Genomic DNA, 19,038 nt, shown 5'->3' with positions numbered 1-19,038 from the left:
ATAACTGGCGCAAATCAGCTAAACAGGATGACACTGCTCGGGGGGGGGGGGGGGTACTAAGTTAAGCACAAAATCACAGCATTCAATAAATGCACAAACAGATACGAATTAAAACACAGGTCCCGATAGCACCTCAGGGCACACCACAGACACCCAATCAATTGGGCTTGCCGTCTGGACTGGGGTTTTTGTAGGGCTCAGGGCGGGAGGGGCCGAGCGCTAGTCCGCTCGCCTGCTCCTCACCCAAGATGGCGAGTGCACCGAGTCCGGATCCCAGGCAGCACCTTGATCAGCTGCAGTGGGACCGAACGGGAGGCGGGGTCAAAGGTGACTGAGCGCGGCGCTTCTAAGTCCCAGCGCGCGCTCCAACACTCGGGCAGCAAATGAAAGTAAATAACTGGCGCAAATCAGCTAAAAAGGATGACATTGCTCAGGGGGAGGTACCAGCACAACAAAAAAGCAAGTTAAGCACAAAATCACAGCATTCAATAAATGCACAAACAGATACGAATTAAAACACAGGTCCCGGTAGCACCTTATGGCACACCACAGACACACAATTATATCTTTATGCCAAAACTGGATTATTATTTCAATGCAGAAGTTTCTTCTGAGCAGAAATTCCTATTTACCTAATGAAATTGCTTCTGTCTGACTTCCCCATTATCACAGCTCCTTAGGTGTGCCTGGTAGAAATCTGATATGACAAAACTAAGCTGGACACACATTTTCTTCAGATTCATCAAAGTTATTAGGAAATCAAACCGTTCTTTTAATTGAAAAGTGCAAAATAACTATAACTACAGAGTGGTACACTTATGATTATGAGTGTGTTAAAGCAACAGAACATAGGGGCAGCTTCAGCCAAGTACCTCATTGCTTAGTAACCAGTGACAATAATTTCTTTAAGAAAAGGAAAAACTACAGTTTTTAGCAGATGCACGCTCTTTGGATTGCTCCTCTTCCAGACTTCTGCTTATTTGCATAGAATCCTGCCAGTACACACCAGTTCTGATAGATGTCACTTTCTGAAAAACATTAAATGCAAAATACACTGAGGTTAGAGTCAGTAATTCACATAAAGGAACACAGCTTCTTTTTTGTTTTCTTTACTTTTCTAATATATAGATTATATGATGTATTTGTTCGCTCCATTCCAAATTCTCTCCTCAGCATTAAGAGTTTCTTGTTATATCATAATGTACAGACATTTATTAGACCATTAGAATGTTAAGAGTTCCACTAAAGCAGAGTGGACACAGTTGGAGAAGGATCTGAACTTATTGTTATAGTTTTATTTAGCAATACTCGAGTTAATATCCTAACATGGTCAGCGACTGGCTGCCGTCCCCCCCCCAGCTTACCGCACCAAACCCCGGATACAGGATCATGAAACATCGTTAACTTTTGGAAGGCGGGGGGTCGCGAAACCCCCCGGCCGTATTTATTAAGATATAAGATCATAACATTTTTAATTGCATGATAAACATTTTATACAAAAATCACCAGGACATTAGATACAATATTGTCAACAAATTTGAGAGCCTAACCTTAACAGAGACTCTAATACAGATTGTTTCCTAACCGAGTCTAACATCCTCATCTAGATTTTTGTATACTACATTTCTGGCCATATGGCAAGGTCGCTAACCGGTGTCAGGTCCTACGAGCTGCGCCTTACCTAGAGATGTGCGCATGCGCAGCCGGGCCCGGTAATTACCCGGTCCACGCCGTGAACTCCATTTACCCACTGAAGGAGGGCCCTTACTCTGCGCCATCCGGTGACGTCATAAGTTTGCGCGCGCGGGGTGGCTACCAGCCTAAGGAAAGCGTGACTACTCCAACCCGCGCCCCTTTGAAGCATCAGTTACCTTGCCCCTGAAGTTCTAGGAGGGGCCAATGGCCCCTCCCCCTGGGCGGGAACCTCCATGGGATGATGCCCGCCCCCTCAGACCTTAAAATTAGCTGCTCACCGGTCATGACCTTACCGCATGCCCCAAACCTAATAAATACGACGACCTATGGGAAAAATTCTAATGGACAACTACTCTTATCTAAATCACATCACGCATCGACGTATAGCTACAAAGGGAAAAAAGGCCTAAACACAATCGGAACAACAAACATATTTCAGCACATATCCCTAAAAGGGGAACATTCCTAAAAGAAAGCATCAGCAGAAAATTACACAACCACATACAATTCGCTTATGCCTGAAAACAATAACCTAGCAAATTTACCCTTAAACTAGTACAGCAGCGACCATTTTTTGCTCCAGGGATGGTGGGAGGGGAAACAAGAAGCCCCCGAGCGCGGGGCACAACACGCTGTGGGGGAGCGTCCAGGGAACTAGAGGGTCTCCCGGGCGCTCCCAGCTTCTTTATCCATGAGGGGCCCGGGGGGGGGGTGGCTATGCCCCCCCACCCGGCCCCTCCTGCGGCCCGCCCCCCTGACCCGGAAGTCCTACAATGACAGCCGGGTCAGGGAGGGCGCCACCCAATCGGTGGTGAGGTGCGCCCAGAAGGGCACGCCCCAATACCGAGAGGCACGGAGGGGGAGTCGGTCGCCGCGATGCGGGTGGGGGGGCCAAGGGCCCCCCCTTTTCACATGGTCAGCGACTGGCTGCCGTCCCCCCCCTAGCTTACCGCACCAAACCCCGGATACAGGATCATGAAACATGGTTAACTTTTGGAAGGCGGGGGGTCGCGAAACCCCCCGGCCGTATTTATTAAGATATAAGATCATAACATTTTTAATTGCATGATAAACATTTTATACAAAAATCACCAGGACATTAGATACAATATTGTCAACAAATTTGATAGCCTAACCTTAACAGAGACTCTAATACAGATTGTTTCCTAACCGAATCTAACATCCTCATCTAGATTTTTGTATACTACATTTCTGGCCATATGGCAAGGTCGCTAACCGGTGTCAGGTCCTACGAGCTGCGCCTTACCTAGAGATGTGCGCATGCGCAGCCGGGCCCGGTAATTACCTGGTCCACGCCGTGAACTCCATTTACCCACTGAAGGAGGGCCCTTACTCTGCGCCATCCGGTGACGTCATAAGTATGCGCGCGCGGGGTGGCTACCAGCCTAAGGAAAGCGTGACTACTCCAACCCGCGCCCCTTTGAAGCACCAGTTACCTTGCCCCTGAAGTTCTAGGAGGGGCAAATGGCCCCTCCCCCTGGGCGGGAACCTCCATGGGATGATGCCCGCCCCCTCAGACCTTAAAATTAGCTGCTCACCGGTCATGACCTTACCGCCACAGGCCAGCATTGTTAACCGACGATCTGGCCTCCCCCATTTTTTGATGTAACCTAGAGGGTGCTCACCTAGCGAATCCCTCCAACCAGGCCCAGACATTATTAGACCACAGGACGTTCCCAGCTTCCGTCAAGCGCACCCCATCCCCGAGATAGAATTGTTCGCCCCAGATACACCCATGAGGAATCGTCTGCAACCGGGGGGCTCGAAATAGTTTGTCCAACTGTGTGTTGATCCTCTTTACCGAGTGATTCAAAGCCCTGACCGAGTCCCCCCCTCGCCACTGCCACCGAGGGATAAGTTGAGACCATACTACTGTGCAACCCGGGCAAGTCCTGGCCACCCACCCCGCAGTGGAGATGATCTCCTCAATGAGGATGCGCCTCCCCAGTTTGGCCAGGTCATTCTCCCCTAGGTGAAGTATCACCACTGACGGGGAGTCGGGCTGCTGAGCTAGGAGTCCCTGGAAGAAGTCCCTAAACTGGCCTAGGCACAGACCCCCCTCCCGAAGAATGAGATGTCAAACCCTTTCAGCGCCGCCCTCCTCTTACGGTCTCCTGAAAGAAAAACATGCTTAGCCCGCCTCACATAAGAGTGGCCCACAATCCAAATCCTCATTGTCCTGCGTCCTGCATGCTGCGTGTGCTGTGACGGTGTAGATCCTTGACGCCCGGCGGTGAGTTCCTTCCCTGCGTCACAGGTTTGAGAAACTGCAAGAACCAGAAAACATACCAAGCGTGAGAATCATCCTGTCATAACATGTCAATCCGTACATATCGTTTATAACATTCCGATGACCAGCTCCCAATTTTCTTCACACTCTCAGCCGAGAGACCCCCTAGTGCTGCTTCTGTTGCCGCCCCTATCCTAAAGGAGTGAGTGCTAAATTCCTCGGGATCTAAACCTGCCTGTCTCACCGTCAGCTCTAGGACCCGCCTAAACTGGTACCTAGTCAATGGTGTCCCATCGGCATGACACAACAGTGCCCCCCCCGCCGTGCCCTCCCGTTGCCTGTGGAAAACTTCCACATGAGAAACCGGGCAGCAGGGGTTGGTCCGGGCCCGGTGGAGCACTATGGTGTGACCCCGAGATTCCTGGTCTGTTTTTGACCTCTGAATTGTCACCCATATAGTATCCTCTCTGATCCTAACACCAGTCAGCTGTAGGCCGCCCAACTTATCCCCTTTCGACCCTGCCACCAATTCACCAATTCTTAGAGCCCCATAGAAAGCAAGGGAAAAGGCGGCTTTGAACAGATGTATCTCCCATTCTGAGCTACAAACCTCGTGTAATGCCAGCAATAGGGCTGCCAGCCGCGCCAATCCAATGGGCCTTCTCGTGTCCGCAGAGTGGCCCTGCAAACGGCGCCATCCCCTCATAGCCTTGCGCACCATAAAGTTATTGGTGGGGTCTCGCATGCCCTTAGCCTGCGCAAAGAAGGAGACCGCCGCCCTATGTCTGCTTGCGGCTGCCACTGATCTCCCTTCCCTGTGCATCCATTCTAAATAAGCCGCAAAGCTGTCCTCCTGTGCCCACCTAACCTCCCATTCTTGCCCCAAGAAAGCGCGGTTAGACAAAAACGCCCCTTCGTAAGCTGTCTTGGTCCTGGGGGCTAGGCTAGCAACCACGAGGTCCTGTAATCTGGGGCACCAATCTGCCAGAGTACTGCCGGGAAGTGCGCTGGCGAGGGGTCTGCTGCAGGAAGGTGTTCCCTGAAAACCTGCATTTTAAAGCGAGAAAGGGAGTCAGCTGCATTGTTGAGGATGCCTGGGACATGTTTGGCTCTGAAAAGTACATTCCATTTTAAGCACTGCAGCACAATCTCTTTAATCAGGCACAATATGAACGGACAGCATGCCCCCTGTTGGTTTATGCATTCAACCACTGTCATGTTATCCGACCAGAACACCACTGATTGGTTACATAGATGATCTGGCCAGACCTTCAATGCCACCCACACTGGGAAAAGTTCCAGGAAGCCGATATTGGCGGTCAAACCCCATGTTCTCCATTCTTCCGGCCACCGTTGGGCGACCCACTTGGTCCCTAGAATGGCGCCAAAGCCCACACTACCAGCAGAGTCTGTCCATAAACCCAACTCTGCTGATGTAGTAGGAGGACCTGACCACACTACCCTGCCATTAAAGTCCTCCAGAAATGCCATCCATATATGCATATCCTGGCGAACCTCAGCTGACAGCCTAGTGCGGTGGTGCTTCTCCCGTAGTCCTTTCATAGCCTGGGCAATAGAGCGTGAGAATGGGCGCGCCATTGGGATGACCCGCAGTGCAAAGTTCAGTTGCCCCACCACTTCCTGCAGCTGCTGCAATGAGACCTTGCTTTTACATAGGCATTGACGCAGAGCTGCCCTAAACCTAGACACTTTGTCCCTGGGCAACCTGAAGCACCCATGTACTGAGTCAATTTCGATACCAAGGAATTCCAAGCAAGTAGCCGGGCCAACCGTCTTCCCCGGCGCCAGCGGAACCCCAAAAGCCCGCATGAGCACGCAAAATTTCTGCAGTGCCCAAGCACACTCCTGAGAGTCCGCCCCGCCTAAGAACAGGAAATCATCCAGGTAATGCATGACCTGTTGGTGGCCCGTCGCCTGTCTCATGACCCATTCTAAAAATGAGCTAAATGTCTCAAAATAGGCACATGATATGGAACAGCCCATGGGCATGCATTTGTCCATGTAAAACTTGCCCTCGAAAGTGAAACCTAAAAGGTGGTGATCCATCGGGTGCACCGGTAGGAGACGGAAAGCGGATTCTATGTCAGATTTCGCCATCAATGCCCCTGGTCCCAGGGCACGCAATAAGTCAACCGCCTGATCAAATGAGGCATACTTTACACTACAAATCCCTTCATCAATCGCGTCGTTCAAGGATGCTCCTCTCGGCGCGGATAGGTTGTGGATCAGTCTAAATTCACCTTTCTCTTTTTGGGGTACTACTCCAAGCGGTGAACACACAAAATTGGGGACAGGCACCTCCTGAAAAGGGCCAGCTATCCTGCCTAGGGACAGTTCTTTGGTAATCTTAGCGGACACTATCGTTGGATTTTGTTTTACTGACAATTGGTTCCTGCAATTTGCGCTACCTGTGTAACCCACTGCCGGGATCCTAAAACCTTGTGAAAAACCCTCCTGAAGTAGGGTGGCCGCTGCGTGGTCAGGGTATCTATTCAACCATGGGATCAATGCTAACACATCCATTGGTGTGGGGGGGCCCATCTCGTCTGACTTACTCTGGCTTCCCCCTTCCCCTATGACCATGGTTGCCTTGCTTGGACCTGCAAGTTGTCTTGGGGTGGGACGGGTGACCACAGACTGCACATGCATGTCTAAATCTACAGGTGCCCTGGGCCCTTGTGCAGGTGCGCTTATTAAAATCCCAGCAAACCCCTTTTCTTTCTGACCCCCCCCCATTCTTCCCCGGGACCTCATTCCCCTGGGTCGACTGAAAGGGCTGTTGGGGCCTGGCGGAGAACACCCTGACTGCACTGGTGGCCTGAGATGGGGCTGTGTCACCTGAGAACTGCTTGTGCCAGGACATAGAATCCACCTTGTCCCACGCCAGTGATGCGTCAAATTCCTTGGCCTTCCTGAAATTAACATCATACTCTTTCCATGCAGCCCCAGTGTATTGGTCGCTCCACCCCACAATCCTGCTCTGGTAGCAAGCCATTGCTGCCTGCACATTCGGGGGGCATTCTGCCGTGATAGCCGAAAGGACAGCAAAGGCCCTGATCCAATTCTTCAAAGTCTCATCTACCCTGAACCTGGAGCACTGTGCCCTCCATTCACTTGGATGCATCCATTCCTTCAGTACCTTGGCCTGCTCCATTTCCCTATTGTCTAGCAACAAAGAGAATATGTATACATATTTTCCCGCCCAAATCAACTCCTTCACTGTCTGGGACACATGTTGCCCCAAGTTTTCACTCCTGGGTGGCACTACGCCGTCCCCCAAGAGAGGCAGCGACACTTCCTTACCATTTATGGGCACTTGGGCCGGTAGAACACTATCACCATTCGGCTGGGCGGGACTGGAACCTGGAAGGGAAGAAGTTGAGGGCACCGCACTACTAACCGTCGCCGTAGCAGCCTTAATCTTCTCTACCAACTTTTCCGCCTCTGCCACATGATCTGATGAGGCAAAATGCACCCCCCCTTCTGCAGCCACGGCAGCAAGTCCGCTATCCGCGATACCAATTCTGGAGGGACTGAGTCTAGGTTACCTGCTGGGACAGCAGGCGCCACTGGGGGCAGGACTGGCGGCACCGGTGTAATAGGCAAGGGAGCGGCCGGTGGCGGCAGGCCCGTGACTGGGATCGGTAGCACGGAAGAGGGGGCAGGCCCCGCAGGTGGGAGCGCCGGTGAAATGGCTGGAGCCGGGGCCGCGGGAGCTGGAACTATAGGCATAGGTGCCAGGGGGGCCGGAACCGCAGGTACAGGTATGATAGGTACCGGAACTACCGGCTATGGGGCGGGGGCAATGTACCTGGGCTTCTTGGCCTTAGACCTCTTAGGCGGGGTAACAAAATCCCCCCTTGGTAAGGGGGCCGCCCTCTGGCGAATAGGCCTACCAGATGGGCCAGGAGCATCATCAAACCTCTCATTGATGCGGACCTCTAATTCATCAACTTTCCCCAATCGTCTGTTAATGTTGCCCATTTCACGCATCATGGCCTGCATCATAACTTCCATCCTGGACCCTCCTTTAGCACTCCATGGCCCTGGCATGTTCTAAACCACAAACCACTGCCTACACCCTTAGTGTCACAATTGAGCGTACGTGCGCTTTGTACCTTCACCAGATGGAGGATGTCCAGGGGGCTGTCAGCACCATGCAACGGCAACCGCAACACCACCGGCTTATCCGGCTATGTCAGGGGTGAGTAAACCTAGTGTAGACCCACCCGGCGGCCACCAGGAGCGATGAAATGCTAGCCCCCCGCTCTCCTCTTACCGACCAATCCTGCGTACTCTCCGCCGGTATTGTGTCCGCAACCGCGTCCTACGTCCACGCCCTCGCGCTGATCAGTCAAAATGCAGCAACGTTCTCTTTAATTGCCTGTAATAGAAAATGTATCAATACCTGGGAGTATGAGGCGGGAGCAGTTGTTAAAACACTTATCTTAAAGGGGGTTGTAATACTTGGAAGCTTGACTACCCTTTTGTCCACCACCCTCAAGACTGTCTCTGCCTGTATGCCCTAATAATTGAAAGCACCCCTGCTTTCTATTTATACAGGCTCCTCAATTTAACAAGCATTTGCAATGCAATAGGTCTCGCATTAGGAAAGTTTGAGCTATTAGTATTGTAAATGGCAAAGTTTTTATTTATGTTTTTTTTTTTAAATAACTAAATTAATAGCTTTGTCATTTACAATGCTAATAGTTATAACTTTTGCAAATGTGATACCAATATCATTTGTAATGCAATATGTTTTGTATTTACATGACTTAGATGTATTGATATTACAAATAACAATGGCGTTTAATTTTTTTAAATAACTAATACTTAAATAAAAGTTATTGTAATTTATAATGGCAATAGCTTAAACTTTTCTAAAGAACTTTTGTGAAATTATGTTCAGTGTATTTTATTGTGACGAAAATCCAAGAACAGAAGTGAAATATTAACTTTTTTTGTGACATTTGCAATAAAGCTTGAAACATTGATAGCGTATATTTGAACCAGTTGTTGTTGAATGGTTGCACAGATTGATTCTGTGAGGAAAGACAACGTCCTTCCAGACAATGTATTTCACAAAAACAGAACAGTGCTTAGAAGCATTAGGGAGCCAAGTGAAGCATTCGTTGCAGTTTTCTCTTACCTTACAACAACTGCGAGGGCAGGGAAATCTTCGCGAGAGCGCGTGCTGCAGTCCGTCCAAAGCTCGCGCCGCCGGCCTGCGACCAGGAAGTCAGGCAGGCCGGCCGGGACAACCGGAAACAGGAAGTAGGAGGGCGGGAGCCTACCCCGCCTCCCACGGAAGAGCCGCGATTGTTTGGAGCGCCGGAGCAGGCAGAAGCCTACCCTGCGCCCCGGTGCCGAAGAAGGGAGGAAGAGTCCTGCTGCTGGTGAGAGCCGCTGCACTAAGGAAGCCGGTGAGTGGGGCTTCGCCTTGTTAGGTTGGGCTGCGAGGGCGGGGGGCATGTGTGTGTGCGCGCGCGGCGGGCTGTGTATGTGTGTGAGCGGGCGTGTGTGTATGTGTCTTGGAGTCTCTGTGTATGCGTGTGTGTGTGTGACTGTGGGGGTGGGGGGGGTTGCCTGTATGGGTGCCTGCGTGTCTGTGTAAGTGTAAGTGCGTGTGCGCGCGTGTGTGTGTGTCTGTGTGCAGCTGACTTGCTGGGAGTATGGAAGGGAAGTGCACGGCGCGGCGCAGGACGGAACGTGCGCGTTCGCGCACACAAATCCAGGGAAAAAGCTCGTAACACCCTCTTGTCCTCCTTCCCTCGTGACAGGCAACATTAGGTCTCCAGCTGGACACCTGCATCCTTTGGATGCAGTTTACCAGCTCGACCTAAAAACGACACCCAAAATTGGTTAATCAAAAGACAATATGCATCAACATGAATCAGCCCCAAAGTTTCTAAAAATTACTCCAATTCAGCAATTAAATGCACCCTTTCCCCTGGTCTCCCATCCAGGTCCTGCCCTGGTCGACCCTGCTTCACAACCTACTTCAGCTCCCTCGAACAGCCGGCTAATTTCGTAGCTGCAAAAGCGGGGAAAAAGGAACAATCGGTTAAACCGCCTGTGTGAGGAGCGGAGATGGTGGGGGTTCAGCGTGCCGGTTCATTAATCACACAACTCTCCGTGGCACACTCACGCGGAGTTCCCGCAGCTGATCCGGGCACAAATGCAGCCTATACTCCGGCTGCACGTGTCCCGCCAACCCGCACCCGCGCCCGCCGAGAAATACCTCGTTCTGTGCCCCACAGCCGGAAAGCTAACTACGCGGCGCTCCACGTGGCTCCGACGCCCAAAATCAGATGATCACCGGGCAACCGACGTTGGACACCGCCAACGAAGCCCACCGAGCTCGGGCCACACCGCAACGAACCTGCAAAAGAAATCAAAATAATTATTAAAACAAGAAGCCCCCGAGCGCGGGCGCTCCCAGCTTCTTTATCCATGAGGGGCCCGGGGGGGGGAGGGGGGCTACGCCCCCTCTCCCGGCCCCTCCTGCGGCCCGACCCCCTGACCCGGAAGTCCTACAATGACATCCGGGTCAGGGAGGGCGCCACCCAATCGGTGGTGAGGTGCGCCCAGAAGGGCATGCCCCACCACCGAGAGGCACGGAGGGGGAGTCGGTCGCCGTGCCGCCATGCGGGCGGGGGGGCCGAGGGCCCCCCCTTTTCATAAGTGAGTTAAGCAGATTTTGGTGCGTGGGAGATACTTAAGCGCTGGTATTCCTGATGCCCGGTATTTCTGCTCCACAATTCCATGATTAACAATTTGTCTTACCGGAATGGGAAGCAACCACACGGTCCCGGAGATACCATAATATTGAGCAGCTATTAACACTGAGTCATTGCTCTTCAATGATACTGAGATACTTAACACTAAATCAATAACAATGTAACCACTGATAACAGTTACTAGGAAATTACTTGTTCTTCACTGCAGGAATCTTCATAAACAACTTACCATCTGCTAAGTGGAAACAACAGAATGGTACTGTTAGGGTAAGAATGCTAAGGCTCCCGCCAATCAAACTACTGAAACTGCAGGGCATGATGGGATATGTCTGCTGCTGGCTCCCTTAATGAAGCAATGTCCTTTTATAACCTCATCAAGCTGCTGCCTGTTTATCTCAATTATCCTCATTTTCTTCCATTTACAAAAGATTTGTGACCTATAATAGTCACCACTTGGTTTTCAATAAAAGCATTTCTTAGTTGGCAACCTCTTTTAATGATAATATATACATCCAATTCATCCAATGTAGTCTGAAAGTAAGTTGCACAAATATGTTTTATTCTCAAATGATATATATATATGTACATTACCTACTGGCGGTCGCCAGTAGGTATATATAGTTAGGATTTTTTCTCTATGGGATTTTTGAAAATTCTATGTCTAATAACTTTGGCGTTTGTGGACGGAATTGGCTTAAATTGTCAGGAAAATGGAACATTTTGTTTCTGGGCAGGCCCTGAAAATTTGGGGGGGGTTCGTCAAGGGGGGGCCGAGAAAAAAGGGGGGTCCCAAAACGCGTTTTTCCCATGTTAATTTCCATAGGGCGGTTGGCCTCACTTTTAGCCCGAACGGCTGAATGGATTTGCACGAAACTTGGCAAAATTGTAGGGACTGTTAGCCCGATGTGCCTTTGCTAGGTCTCAATATATGTGCTCCAGTGGATTTTGAGAAATTAACGTTCAAAAAAAGATATATATCTGTAAGCGCGCTCCGCTTTTGAGGCATTTGAGTGTCTCTGATGTTATTTTTCCCATTTTAAATTAAAAGACCTTTATCTGTGGGGAAAGTTCCTTGTAAATATGCTCCCACCTGTGCTTGGCAAATTTAGATTTTGATTCTTTGAGTTACATAGCCATGTTAAAAGTGATCCAAAAATGCTGCAAAGGCTTTAAAAAATCGCTTTCATGTGTCTTAAGGACATTTTAAGTCATTTCCCCATGAATGTAGGTATACAATTGATTTATATGTTGTGTTTAAACACGTTTTTTGAAATCAATTACATTTCTGGATATGTACTGCTAAAGCTTCATAGGTTGTTTGGGGCATATTTATAAGGCATTTGAGTGTCTCTGATGTTATTTTTCCCATTTTATATTAAAAGACCTTTCCCCGTGGTGCAAATTCCTTGTAAATATGCTCGCACCTGTGCTTGGCAAATTTAGATTTTGATTCTTTGAGTTACATAGCCATGTTAAAAGTGACCCAAAAATGCTGCAAAGGCTTTAAAAAAACACTTTCATCACCTGTGTTTCCTAAGTTTACGAATGACATTGTGCAGATGAAGTTTAGGTCTGTCCACGGACACAAAAGAGGTCTGGCCTTTGTTCAAGAGTGAAGTGGACATGACTTACTTCATTAGTAGGCCTTTACATGTATTATCTCCTCTGTATTCTTCAACAAGCGTAAATTTGATCTGCAACCCTGAGTAGGCCTCACCTTAAACAAACCTCTGGATAGGCCACACCTTATCGTCATCCTGAATTAATCATTTAAAATGTTAGGGACAGATTTATGATAGGTGTGTGACTCTTTTGCGCCGCTGTGCGTCACTTTTGTGACGCAGCGGCGGTGCAAAAGATTTGCTATGTGGCGACATATTTAAAAATTGATGCATCTAGGCAGATGTGTCATGCTGTAAAGTCCTGTGCCACATGAAACCTGTGTCAGTTTTCATATAGGTGTTTTGTTGCAAGGTATGCATTAATTTGCAAAAAAGCCCTGTAAAACTAACACAGTGAAATTTAGAAGATTTGTTAATGTTAATGTTAATCAGCATTTGTTGAGCGCTCGTACGCCCGGAGGCTTCATGGCGTAATAGAGAGGAACAAGGCGCGACAGTCAATTAGTAGAGATGAAGCAGTTCAGTGATGTGCCTGAGAGAAGAGCCAGGTCTTCAGGGAATGTCTAAAGCTGAGGATGTTGTCGCTCAGTTTTAGATGAAGGGGAAGAGAGTTCCAGAAGGCAGCTGCAAGGTGGTCAAAGCAGCTGCCTCCGAGACGCTTCCTCTTATACGGAGGAACAGTCAGGAGGAATTTATGGGTGGACCGGAGGTTGCGGGAAGGACTGTATCTTTTAAATAAGTCTCTAATGAATAGGGGGCCAATGTCATGTAAAGACTTAAATAGAATGCACCCGGCTTTGAAGGCCACGCGTTGCTCAACCGGCAGCCAGTGTAGCTGTTTCAGGCCAAGTCTGACTGATTGCCTCCTAGGGAGGTTCAAAAGAAGTCTGGCTGCTTGGTTCTGAACCAGCTGGAGGCGTTTAATCTCTCCCGTTTGGAGCCCAAGGTAGAGACTGTTGGAGAAGTCCAATCTGGACAGAACCAAGGAGATGACGATCTGTGTAAGGGCCGCTGAGGAGAAGAAACAGGCAATTTTATTAATTTTCTTCAACTGAAAGAAGCTGGAGGACACAACTGCTCCCACCTGTTTTTTTAAAGAGAGATCCTCACTAATGAAGATACCTAGGCTCTTGACCGAGGGTGACTTAGATGGGGGGGCGCCCATACTGGAGGGCCAGAAGCTGGGATTCCAACTAAGTGTACTCTGTCCAGGCAGGACCAGTTCGGTCTTGCCTGGGTTAAGTTTCAGATGATTGCAGCTCATCCAACTCAGAATGTGGGACATGGTGTTTTGAAATTCTACCACAGAGTCCTTGGTGTTCAAAGGGAAGATGAGCTGCAAATCATCAGCATAGTTGAAGATGGTTACCTTTGCTTTCCTGAGGGAGTACAAAAGGGGGCGTAGGTACAAATTAAAAAGCAGAGGAGATAACGAGGAGCCTTGAGGTACTCCGCAGATAGTGGATATAGTAGGAGCCGTGAAGGAGCCCAGTCTGACCGATTGAGTTCGGCCAGAGATAAATGAGCGGATCCAGCTCAGCGCAGGGCCCCTAAGGCCTGCCTGCTCGACACGGTCGACCAAGATGGTATGGTCGACCGTGTCGAACGCAGCAGAGAGGTCCAGTAGCACCAGAGCCTGATGGATCCCTTCATCCGCGTTCCGCCTCAGAGTATTCTGCACCGAAAGAATGACCGCTTCGGTAGAATGGCAAGGGCGGAAGCCAGCCTGATTAGGTGCAAGATACTCTGATTTTTCCAGAAATGTGGAAATGCTGTCACAGACGTGAGACTCCAGAAGTTTGGCACAGTATGGCAGCAAAGATATGGGTCTGTAGTTGAGCGGATCTAGTGGGTTAGCTCCTGCCTTTTTTATAAGGGGGATGAGGAGGGCTTTTTTGAAGTTGTTTGGAACTTTACCCTGAGTAAGTGATCCATTCAGCATGGAAAGTAAGCACCCGGGGAAACTGGCGCCCACTTCTTTCAGAATGTGAGGGGGGCAGATGTCATCAGGGGAGCCGGATTTGACCTTTGTAAGAAGTTTGGATAAATTGGCATTTTCAATAGGGGGATAGGAGTCCAGGGTAGCAAAATTATGAAAAGTGTCTGCAAAAAGAAGAGGAGGCTGAGTGGTAGGAATACTTTGTTTAATGGTACAGATTTTATCGAAAAAAAAGGAGTTTAGTGAGTTGCAGAGCTCCTGGGTGGGGACCATCGGGAGAGAGGTTCTGTCACTGTGCATTGTAGCTCCTATTTTCCCAATAGGCTCTGCGCATTGGAATAGTACCTACAGCAGTAAAGGCCTAGGCCAGACGTTAACTAGGTCTACTACTGTCGATACTAGACTTAATTTTTGGGTTTGCCAGCTAAGCTCAGAGTTCGCTAGAAACTTTCTCGAATGTTCAAGGAAGGAATTAACTCCCCTGATTAGACAAGAAGGGATTTAGTTTCTGACAACCATAGAACATGACAACTTTGCTCTCCCCTAATCAAGAGTCAATCCCGAGAGTCGTGTGAGCACAAGGCAATTATTTTACTCAGTCAGTACGTGCATTCTTAGTCTCATCAGAATGTAGAGAAAAGGAAGAGACGGGCGTGTTCAATAAAAAGGTGTTATTTATTGATCAGTCTCTTTTCTCGTACAAGAGAAATGGATCGATATTATTGCAATACTTATAGTTAAGTAAAGTGCATACATTAAAAGCAATAGTATAAAATAATACTGTAAAAACATTGATATGGTTTCTGAGCCATATGATGTTTAAAATGATTAAAATATATTTACATACACATATACATTTGACTAAACGTACTCAACTGGTGTTTCTAAATACGCCTACCCCGTGTACCTGACCTAAGTCTAATGCGTGGGCGGGAATAGAAAGTTACAGTTTAAGTTAAGTTTGTTTTTGCCAAGTGAATAACTAAAAAATTCTCTGTGAGGGGTTATTCAGTTCTGTACCTGGAATTTAGGATGGATGAGGAATAGTATCTCTTTCTCTGCTCTCGATATTCCAGGCTGCCTGCGAGGGCTGCCCGAAAGCGCCGGTGCTGGGTCTCTCGGATTGAGATAGCAGCGCGTCTCTCAGCGCGTCAGGAAGGCGGGGCTGCTGCCAGCGGGGTCTGCTTCTGCTCTCGGCTTCGGCAAGTATGGCTGCTCCGTCTTGTCACCACGCGTGTGTTTGCATAGGGCAAGATCGGCAATATTTATACCTTAAAGGTGCCGAGATTGACGTAAGGATGGACATAGATACGTCAATAAAGATGTCATACGACTTGCTCGTTAGCACATTCTTTACTAAAGTTCTCTGTGAAATCAAAACAATGGCCGCACGGATTATCCAGGTTGTCATAGGTTTGATTTGTTATGAGAACGTCGTATGCCTTATCAGGGGCTGGAGGAATGTCGCTTGTCTAATTAGATCTCAAGCGTTATGACCTAATCAGATAACACGTTCCTGTGCCGTAGTGTGACTGCGTCAGATAACGGTATCTGCATCATGGGGGCTTTTCTTGCCTCATGGGCTGACTGTTAGTTAACTTGATAGTTAGTTTAACCAGAATAGGGTCAGGAATAGGGGGATCGATTCAGAACCTATAGAAATACACGACACCCACTCCACGCTAACTATGGTCATATCTACTAAGCTATGCATAGTATAACATAGTACAACATACTATAGAGTATAGTGTATACCTTACCACCCCAAAATACATAAATGCATTTTGAAATTATCAAATATACTGAAAAATTGCAGTCATATATATTGTATGCACTTAAGCTATGAATTAAATGCAAAAGTAAACACGCATTTTTATGCATTATTGCTTACTGGTATATGAGAAATACACATGAAATGGCTCTTAATATGGCTATACAGAAAGAAAGTTCGAGACCATTTCATCACATAATAAAATGTTTGTGAACATCCCAGCGGGCAACTAAAGTTTATAAAGTATCTAAAAATAGAAATCTTAGTTCTCTAGGAATAGTTTCTTACTTTAAGCAGAAGATAAGTGTCCCGAAAATTTTTGTAAAAAATAATTTGGGGCTGCTAAAAAATTGTTGTCCGTGAACTGGTGGGAAGAATTGTTCATGTGACTTTATTTTTAAAGTTGAAGGCCGAATTCAGGGAACGCCGTGTGCGAGTTTACTCAAAAGTCTCTATTTCTGTTCTGGAGAGAACATCATATCATTCAGGCTTTCGAAAAAACTGTCAACAGCTTCATGGGAAAGTTCCACTAAGTCGGAAATAGGTGTAACCATGCATTCGTGCGCATGATTGTCTGCATTGACATTCTGATTCGCATTGCTGACAGAAGGTCGTACCTGTTCGATGCTGCTTTCATCTTGAACTTCACTACTCTTCAATCGCAGTGGTGAAGATTCCAGGAATGCCGTCATCAGGATTGGCAGCCTTTGAGGGCAGCACAAAGCGTGAACCTTGGTAGGAACCAACAGTGTATCTGCATCCACTGGCGCATCCGATTGTAGCGTCAGACAGGTGTCTAACACGCATTCTTCTCCGCATAGCAGACACCTTAGTACAGGTAAAACACACCTTTGCCACATTGGTCGAAATGATAGAAACCAAGTCATGTTTAGGTCTCTAAGCCGGGAGAGTCCCAGGATTTTTGATATCCGGTCCCGGTATCCAATGGCTAGGATCGTATCTTCCATCGTCGCGAGAGTTTGATCTGTGACATGGGTTGCCATAACGAAAAATAAGGACTAAGAATAGGATTCCTGCAATTAGTCCCAGGATCAGGGGAAGTCCGCCAAAAATCGAATGGACGAAATCTGGAAAAATACCCAGTATGGCTTTGAATGGTGTTAATGCCATCGAAAATACTGTCTTAAATACCCCTGAGATCCCATTGGTATCAGAAATATTTAAGATTTCGCTCAGGATTTCCGCGAAATGTACGGGGGAATTAGTTGATAATAATGTATGTATCTCTGCAGTCGTCCTTGCGACTTGTAGATCATACGTTTCTTTTGATGACGTGAGCCTTGTAGGCGTCTGAAGAAGCACTGTTTTCATTCTGCTTAAAGTATCTATTCGAATAGAAGTAATTTTCAAACTGGGCCATGCCCTTGCCTCCCTGTCTGGAAAGGAGCTGGGGAATAAAGAACGTCCACAGCACTTGACCTTCGCCGTTGTAGTTACTAGATAAGGAGTCCCGGGCATAAGACTACAACATCTGCGGTCTACAATAAGAATGTAACTCCCATTATAGAGTCTTTGAAAGAATGGTTCTATTTCAGTTGCAGGTGCGCCTTGCTGGTGACATGAAAGGTTGTATGAATTCCCTTCACAGGCTCCGTGCAAACTAATTCCGTTACACAGAAGCGTGCCGCTTAGTGACATAGCACAATTGTTGCCACTAAGAAACACTTTCTGTCCTTTATTACTGACACATGCATGTGAATAGGGCAGGTTCCAAGTTGTTTTAAGGTACCCCTTTCCCAATTTCTCGTACATGCCAGCCTGTATATATTTTTGGCAGTATTGAAACCTGAAGGTTGAGATTGGAATATTTATGATTCCGTGGATTATCCATTCACTGACAGGTCGTTCTGACATTGTCATTGGTAATCTTTCTAGTTTTTCAATGCTCAAGATTGTATAATCAGCACCCTTTTGCGCCATACCGATTTGTCTATCAGTAAGGTTAAAGATTTGGAATAGTGACGTTGTGTTGATTAAACGCCAGGGCACATAGCCTGAACGCAGATTTTGTAACGTCCAGCCAAGCTGTACAATGGAACGCAATTGTGACTGACCATGTTGTAATAACAGTAAGTCTTGCGATAATATATCGATTGCTGAAGACACAATGCTGTCCAATGAAAAAATTCTGGAGGACAGAGTCATTAACCCATTGTCCACTACAGATAATGATTTTTCCAAATTAATACGGTCAATTTCCCGTATTCTTTCTGCTGTCTCAATTTGAGTAACCTTCCAGGCCTCATTGTATGCTGCGTATACAGAGGCTGCTATGAAACGCTTTTGACGCTGTTTGCGTGGTCCCAGTATGAATTCACGCAAGTCAGCACCATCAGTAAGTAAAGTTAGGTGTTGCTTAATTTCAGGCAGTGTGGAAGTCTGTAGCCATTGAAGGCATAATTTGCCCACACTGTAGGTTGTTATTATCCCTGGGTGATGTCTTTGGGGATATCTAGGGTCTGGCCTGGTCATTTTGAAACCCTGTGTTTTATTCAGGAATCTATCTTGACAGTAATTTGTATCTGTGGGCCAGATCAACCATTGTTTCCAATCAGGATGTGTTCTGTTTTGGTTTAATATATGGTTTACGTTTATTTCTTCATCTGTATCAGAGCTATTGCTAAACATTGTTGGCTTTGGAATAGACGGTTTAATTAAATCTTTGATTTTGGCTAAGCCAAGACAGGTGGTTTGTTGAACAGTGTCATTTAAAAATATCATTTGTTCTGGGATCATGCAAGCTCTAAACAAAGCTTCTATACCCTGTACTTGCCATTCTTTTGTACCCCAAACACTTTTCAAATCAACATTTTTGTCCCAATAATCAAATCCAAAAGTATTCATTTTTTCAAAGAATGAATCTGAATATATCAATTTTGTGTTGGTTATCATGGTTTTCATCCCTGTCTTGTTTGACAATTTAAAATAAAATGTTTCAGCATTACTTATGTTAAAACCTGAAAAATATGAATATTTGT

General features: G+C 47.4%; 1 pseudogene across 1 annotated transcript in view; it reads right to left on the bottom strand.

Moving 5' to 3' along the window:
* Positions 1 to 757: 757 nt before the first annotated feature.
* LOC144753938 (E3 ubiquitin-protein ligase TRIM39-like) overlaps positions 758 to 19,038 on the bottom strand; it is a 318,213-nt pseudogene continuing 299,932 nt past the window's right edge. The window contains exon 8 of the transcript XR_013594603.1: positions 758 to 1,028. The product of XR_013594603.1 is annotated as an E3 ubiquitin-protein ligase TRIM39-like (transcript). The remainder of the gene's footprint in view (positions 1,029 to 19,038) is intronic.

This window comes from Lissotriton helveticus, chromosome 5_1 (genome assembly GCF_964261635.1).
Source record: "Lissotriton helveticus chromosome 5_1, aLisHel1.1, whole genome shotgun sequence".
NCBI lineage: Eukaryota > Metazoa > Chordata > Amphibia > Caudata > Salamandridae > Lissotriton > Lissotriton helveticus.
Note: the sequence above shows the minus strand (reverse complement) of the source record. Positions and strands in the feature narration are given on the sequence as shown.